The sequence below is a fragment of the Aricia agestis genome, chromosome 10 (genome assembly GCF_905147365.1).
Source record: "Aricia agestis chromosome 10, ilAriAges1.1, whole genome shotgun sequence".
Lineage (NCBI taxonomy): Eukaryota > Metazoa > Arthropoda > Insecta > Lepidoptera > Lycaenidae > Aricia > Aricia agestis.
Window position 1 is genome coordinate 2,061,237 of NC_056415.1, and position 8,071 is coordinate 2,069,307.

General features: G+C 34.9%; 1 protein-coding gene across 1 annotated transcript in view; it reads right to left on the reverse strand.

Moving 5' to 3' along the window:
* The window catches only part of LOC121730900, a 143,110-nt gene extending 140,304 nt beyond the window's left edge, over positions 1 to 2,806 (reverse strand). The window contains exon 1 of the mRNA XM_042120106.1: positions 2,643 to 2,806. The gene's annotated coding sequence lies outside the window, so the exon portion shown is untranslated. The remainder of the gene's footprint in view (positions 1 to 2,642) is intronic.
* Positions 2,807 to 8,071: the final 5,265 nt, after the last annotated feature.

Here is an 8,071-nt window from a genome sequence, read left to right on the forward strand (position 1 = left end):
ATCCAAGAACATAAACAGGGAAAATACGATTTGACGGCGTATTTAGACATCACAAATATTTGGGTCATTGCATCGCAAGAGCAATTATTGTTTTACTTAACAACGCATTCTGTCAAATTTACTTGATATCTAACTTTGCTATCGAAATTTTGAAATTCAAGTTGACTTATATATTATCTAGATCTTGCAAAAGTCTCGACTTAGTTTGTAGTACATGCTCTTTACCCATCCTTTAATCCCGTAGTCTTATAGGTTTTTTATGATATAAATTCTAGGGGAATTCTCTGGCACTCTTCTGTAGCTAGGCAAATCATGTTTAATTTAATGCATTCGAATACTTAGAACAATTAACACAAGTAAAACAATCGCAACGATAAATCAGAACCATGTTTTGGTGTTGGCGAGTTACGGCGAAGTCACATGACTCCAGGGCTGCCAACACAAGCATTTTTACACAAATACAAAATAAATTTAACGAAAATAGCTACTAACTTACAACATAATATAGAATAATATGTTCGTATTATATCGAAAATCTTATGAATGTTTAATATTTCTTGAGGCTTTCTTGTAGACTGTAGTATATTAAACTTCTAATAAATAACTAACGAAATTGACTACTGACAACCCTACGTCCAGCTCAAGTATGCACGGGTTCCGCGAACCACACAAAGGTATTCATAACGATAAATCCCTATCAGATTAGGGATGGCGATGCCGACTCGATTTATATCGATTGCAGTTAAGATAGCGAATCGATTTTATGAAATTTCATGGTTATAAAATAATTCTAGTCTGGATCCTTAGATCAAGACCTTATCATTATAATAGGACCTTACCGCTGTACTCAGAGACATTTAATTATGATTAACCTTCAACTTAATGAAGAATTTGACAGATAATGTAATAAAAATATAAGTAAACAAATATAAACCAATAGTGTATTTTTGTTTGTAAAAAATATATTTTTATATCAATTGAAATAGTTGTGTCATAAATAACTATAGTACCTAACCCAAATACTTATTATTTTAGGGGGCACAGTACCTAAACCGTTTTTCAATCTTCCAGAATGGAGGTTCTATATTCAGTCGTATATTTTTTTAGTCTCACGTTCGAATTGATACTCGTATTTTCTCGGCAAAGGTTGAAGTTTTTGTAGGCTTAATTAAGAGTATCGGATATTTTTTATTGGAACGTTTTTAATTATCTGTGGCATCTGACCCACTTTTATTTGGAATATTTAAATTGAACGAGTCCACCGTTCACAGCTGATTCGATGACGATGACATTTCTCCTCGCCTCGACATTAAAAAAAATAAATTCTATATTCAAAGTACACATTTTGCATGTAGAACATAATAAGTGGAATTTATTTATTTTAGTTTTAATTTGAGTGATAGCGAACAAAATTTTGAATGCATAGATTTGCCAAATAACTTAAAATTTAAGTTATTTCTGTTGACATTTATTCAGTTGACATTTAAAATCATTTAGTTTTGGTAAAATTAAGTAAGTAATTATTTTACCAAATCTAAATGATTTTAAAAACTGTTTTAAAGTAAAAGAGATTTGAAACAAGATAGGAATAGAAATTTTGCAGACATAATCTTTTTTGGTTCTTGTATAATGATCTGTACATACAAGTTTAACAGTGTTTACTTATCAGATATTTGCGATGTCTATTTAAAACCTGCACGATGTTTAAACATCATAAAATGACTATGTTTGTTTATTAAAAATGTTAAATGTTAATTTTAAGTTAAAGATAATTATCTTTAACTTAAAATTAACAAGGCACAAAAACAAAATCAACTAAATCATTTTCATCTAGTTTAAGAACCTATAGTATATAGTTGTCATGTACCTACACAAATATTTTGTTTGGCTACTTCTATATGAAGTACAACTGTAATTTTATTAACCAAGTGTTGCAGTCAAAATCCTACAATCTACATCCTAAGTTACCTACGTCTAATAAGACTAGATTCATATTAAATAATAATCACTTCAAATTAAAAATGATTATTACATTAAATTAGTACCTGCAGAGCTAGCATAAATTTTGGAAGAAACACGTGTGCGTCTCTACGTAAAGCAGCTCGCGTTGTGAATTTTATAAAAATCACGAAAACACCACCGGCAATAAAATGCTAAGCGAATTTTAATGTCACCTTTAAACTGAATACAATTTTAATAAAATTACATTTCAGTTCACAGGCCGACTTCTAGTTTTCTTCGCGTAATAGCTAAGACTCTACCGGCTAAATTTTATCGGCGCGCCGGTAAGGTCATGTGCGTTTTATTTATTTTAACAGAGTTTTTTATGTTCAGTTGATAACATAAATGCTTAAACTCCAAGTTTACATTTAAAATGTAAGTTTTATTTTCGGCCCCTTAAATGGGACCTCTAGTAGTTCCCCCTTCCGAAGGGAAGGAAAAATTGTTCACAATTTAAGTATTTGGGAAAAGTAAAAAATCATAATCTCAACTTTCGAGTAATTTCGTTTGAACGAGTAAATCATAATTAAAATAATTAATCCCAAGGAAAGTGACCCTAATATTTTAATTAGTCTACAATAAAAATAAAAAACAAAATTTGCATTTCAAAATTTAACGTTCGTAAGTTAATAAGTTAATACCTGATAACACGTGGTGCACAACACACACTTAACAACACTGGGTTTATTTTATCGAGTGATTTTTACTGTACTGATTTTGATGATTTTAAATGAAGAATATCGAAAAACCAACGGAGTGCGCGCGTGCGGCCCTCGCGGCGACTGCGGTGCGACTGACACCGGCAGATAACCGCTTTCCACTTCAGACCGACATGTGCTATTTCATGATAATTTTCTTAGCTCTGAAAGCTAAGAAAATTATCATGAAATAGCACATGTGCTGTCTATTGTAGATTATGGTATTTTAAACGATTTCCAGCAGACACAATATGCAAGAAAATAATTAAAAAAAATCCCATACCCTGAGCACTTTTGTGGTACACTTTACGGAAAAACTATCACGCCTATTGACTTCAAGTGCTTTAACATAGTAATTTTTATTTATATTTAGATGTTATCATCGGTCAATCAAGGTTTAGTTACTATTAAAATATAAAAAACATTAAAGATTACTACGCAAAAAAAAACGAGGCGAGCCCTCATAGAGCTCGGTTTTTAGCTAGTTACAACGTGGGTTCTTTCCTAGCTCTATAGCGATTCGATCATAATATTAATTATTAACGTTTGTACGAAGCATAAAATAAATTGGGGAGAGATGTATTAATAAATATATTATGTAGAGACATTTTAAAATATGCTCTCTAGTCTCTACCATGATTATTATTAGTGAAAATATTAATTTAACTATGGTTTATTTTTATTGACTGTTAAATAAATAATATTTCACACATACATTTTTCACACATCATCTCTTTCCCAAAGGTAGATAACATGAATTTCATCGTGCTGGTGGTGGAGACGATGATGATGATGGCGCTATAACATTAACATACAAACACAATTCAGAATAACAATATTATAGCTTTACATAACACAAGAATATTATTAAATAATCTAAATGGTATGAAAAACTAGTTTAAGATTTAATTCACAAAACACACAAGACGCGTCGAGGACATTTAAATTTATTTTTATAAGCGCAATTTTATTAATTGTATTTAAACTATTAAATCATTATAAATATATATTTTTTTTCTATGCTCGTAACTAAAGAAATACATTATAATTAAAAAGTATAAAAATTGTATAATATTTATGTAGTAAAGACAAATTGGAAGTAGTAACTTTAAAATTTTAGCTTCCGATCATACCTCAGTCCTCACCATAGTATACCGTAATATGTGGTATACTATGGCACCTAGTACCTTTGATTTGGTTTCTATTATCTAGTCTGTCTACATAAAAGATGCAGAGGATGTTATTTTTTTAAAATCACCTTTTGTTGAAAGATGGCATTGAGAGTTCAGCACTTGCGTTTCTTCTCGCCGGGTTAGTTCCCGAAGCGATGGGGCATCATTAAAGACTTGACGTTCATAAAGGGTATTCAAAATACCTATTTTGAATAAAGTCATTTGATTTGAAAATGTAGTGGGCCCATAGACATTAAAATATGATAGATGGCAGGTTCAGGTTGTAAAAGAACCTGCAAATATTCCATGCAATATAGTTGTCAAATATACCACCACTGTTATCAATTAAGAAATCCCCCGTTATAGTTAAACATATTCGGGCTCGGAGGGCGGGCGGCGCGGGAGGGCGGGCGGCGACATCAAAGCACTCGAGCTACACGAGCTATTTCAGTCGCTCAATGAGGAATGCCTATCTCGTTGCGCTCCCGTGTTAAATAAAATTACATCATTACTGAGGTAACAATGTTTACCTAGATTCGAGGACAATCGGGACTCTACAGTCCGTTCGGAAACATTTTATTTATTTCTGAAATGACGTCTATAATGCCGAGTTGAGGATTACTTATAAGCTATGTCCACACTATGCGCTTTCGTCTTCAATTTTCGTCATCTTCTTTCATTCAACTTTTCTTTTGGCGCATTCAATAGTTGAATGCGTCAACGAACGCAACGCCAACTGTCATTTTTATAACAGAGCGAAAGTTTTGGATACAGTCAGAGGGCATGCGTCGCGGGTATGCCTCACGTTCGCTGTTGACTGCGCTATAACGCATGCCCTTAACGAACAGAAAAAGGCACAGTGTGAACAAAGCTATTGAAAAGTTTGAATAAAATTGATATTTCCTTACTTATAAAAAAGCTTGCACTTTATGCTCTCTTCTCTTGAGTAAACGAGTGAGGTGAACGTAGGAAAAATAAATACATTAAAATAAAAAGACACATGTAACACTAAAGTATCTGTAAATTATGCAACGCTTAAATACAAATCTCTACTTATATAATTAAAGCACTGAACTTTATAAGGCACTAGATGACGCCCGCAACTCCGTTGCGCCAAAACTCGTTTATTGCGCGGGAACCGTACACTTTTCTGGGATAAAAAGTATCTTTATCCTTTCCCGGGACTAAAAGTACCTCCATGCCAAATTTCAGTAAAATCGGTTCAGCGGTTTGGCCGTGAAGAGGTAACATACAAACAGGCAGACAGATGTTTGTGGATTAATAAAAGTGTATCATACTTTTTAAATGGAAATTGTCAAACGAGAAAAGTTGTTCCATTGATTTATAACGTGTCTTAATCACTCGCACGGTAATAAATAAAGATGAAAAGATTAAAAAGTGGTTCGACGTTAGTGGGTCACCGATTGTGTGGAGTGAACGATATCGTACCGGATTGTGTTAATACAATTTCACGTTTGCGAAATACACGTCAATTAAAAAATAAAACAGAGTTTTTTTGCGGCGAGGAGAAATGAAAGGGTAAAGGGGTTAAAAAATAAATAAAACGTTTTTATTTCGGTCTGTGGACCATATAGTGTTAGTAAACATTTAACTTAAAAACTATGTTAGCAAGAGTACAGCATTGCGAATTATAATAATATATTATAGGACAAGCACAACATCACGTATAATATAACTATTATATGTGATATTAGTGTCCTTAACTAGGTGGACGCGAGTCCAGTGCTGCATCATAGCACTGTCCACTTCCAGTCTCTCTGCAACTGTTCTCAGGAGGCTGTTGGTGCTGCCCCGAACCCGATGTATCAGGGATGCCACACATTTCCTTATGATAGCTGAGAAGCTATCCACTTCAGCTGAAGCTAGCATCCCTGAAGCACTGCAGTGTCGGGGCATCTCCAGCAGCGCCCTGAAGGCATTATTATACTGGGTGCGCAGGGCTCTATATGTAGTTTGACTATAATTGACCCACAGGCTGCCCGTGTACAGAGACTGACAATATGCTTTAAAAAGAGTTATTTTCACTCGTCTGGAACATCGGGCGAACCTACGGGACAACATATTAGCTCTAATACATAGAGCCCTGCGCTCCCGTTCCATATCCTCATCATCTTTGAGCGTTTCGCCGACCCAGTGCCCCAGATATTTAAAGCTTTTAACCTGTGCAACCACGGCACCATTGAATGTCACAGGTGGGACCTTATAGCTCTTGTTACCAGCTTTAAAAACCAGGAACTCACTTTTGGTAGTATTATACCTGAGGCCATGGGCCATAGCGAAACGCTCAGAGATGCCAACGAGCTTCTTAAGAGCGCTAATTGATGGGCACAGCAGGACCATGTCATCTGCGTAGCTAATATTAATTCGCATACCAATACTTCAAGATTGATATAAATGCATATGGCAGATTCGTATCTTCACGGAGTTTTCTCCAGAGCTTGTCGTATTGGACCAAATCAAAGGCCTTGGACAGATCGAGAAAGAGAGCATAAACTGGAGTATTCCTGTATTCCTGGTCGTATAATACTGAACAGTATGCTTCAGGCACAGGCTAGCTGCTTCAGTAGACAGAACCGGCCTAAAACCAAATTGGGCATCATTAAAACTAATATGGGCCCTCAAGTGCTGGTCAAGCAACCTGTCCAGTACTTTTGCCACAGTAGTTGCCAGGGATATTGGTCTATAATTAGTTTTAGTACCAGTATCTCCTGTTTTATTTTTGACTACCCGTCTTGAGCAAGCTGTCAGGTAAGTATCCATGATTCAAGCAGAGAGAGAAGAACATAGCTAGAACTCGAGGCAGGTGAGGACCAGCACATTGAAGGTGTTCAATACTTAAATGATCGTGACCCGGCGATTTACCTTTTGTCATTTTCTTTAAAATATGTCTTATCTCCTCTGCTTTAATCACAACGGATTTTCTGCGCACACAATAAGTATTCCAAATTTTAACAAAATCGTTTCAGCGGTTTGGCGTGAAGAGTTAACACTTAAGGAGTGAGCACACTGAGACGGGTCGTGCCGGGGCTCATCGCAAAAATCCGCCTCCATACAATTTGTATGGAAGCGGAAATCTACTGCGGCCCGACACAGTGTGCGATACGCGCATCCGCTTCCATACAAATTGTATGGAGGCGGATTTTTGCGATGAGCCCCGGCACGCTGAGCCCCGGCACGGCCCGTCTCAGTGTGCTCACTTCTTTAACAGACATACCGATACACTTTCTCATTTATAATATTAGTGTGGATGTATTTACGTACCGTAAGTCCTTTCGTAGTACCTACACTGGTAATTTGATTTTATTGCAAGAGCTGTCAAAAGATTCGCAATGATGACCAGGATAACATTATAGTCTGTAGACTACGTTATTCAATAAATTCCAAAATATATGATATATGGTATAATTCGTCATGTTCATAGTTTATATTAAAAAGTAAAACTGATTTTACAAATTAAATAATCGATTATCTTACTCTGCTTATGATGCTTGTACGACATTAAATTTAAATAAGCTTTAAAGTTATGAGTTATAACTCAATAAATTTATGTTCTATTTCTATGTTACAACGATAGAATCATGTCCTGCGTGTTCGCCCATCATAGTCACCGTAACAATGCGTCATCCACTGATGAATTACAATCGATTTTCTACGCACAGCTCTAGTCTGGGACAAGCCTGTCTGTACGTCTGTCCGTCTGTTACTGCCAGACCTTGCTCTTGTCAATATCGATTATATAATTGTAATAGCCAGTAAAATTAGTTGTAAAATACATAGAGGAATAAATATATAAAATATGAATAATTTTAAGTTATCTATAACAATCGTTGACCGTAGACTTGGCAATGAAAGGTGTTGTTAAATAAAAATAACTTTTGCACTTGCCCTAAAATATCATCATATATTATAATAAATTATATTATGTTATCGTGCATCGCACATAAATTGCACTGTGATATTTTAAGCTACGTTGTATTATATTTATACCTAGCAGTACGTTGTTTACATACCTTACGTATATTATTAGTAAGAAACTAGTTGTGTTCTAGTCTGTGCAATGTCGTCTGTTTTAAGATACTTAGTATAGTCAAAGCTATCATTCTGTATCTTAAAATATATTATGTACGTATTCGATACATATCAGCTTAATATTAGCTTACCCATGTTGTGTGGTCGTAA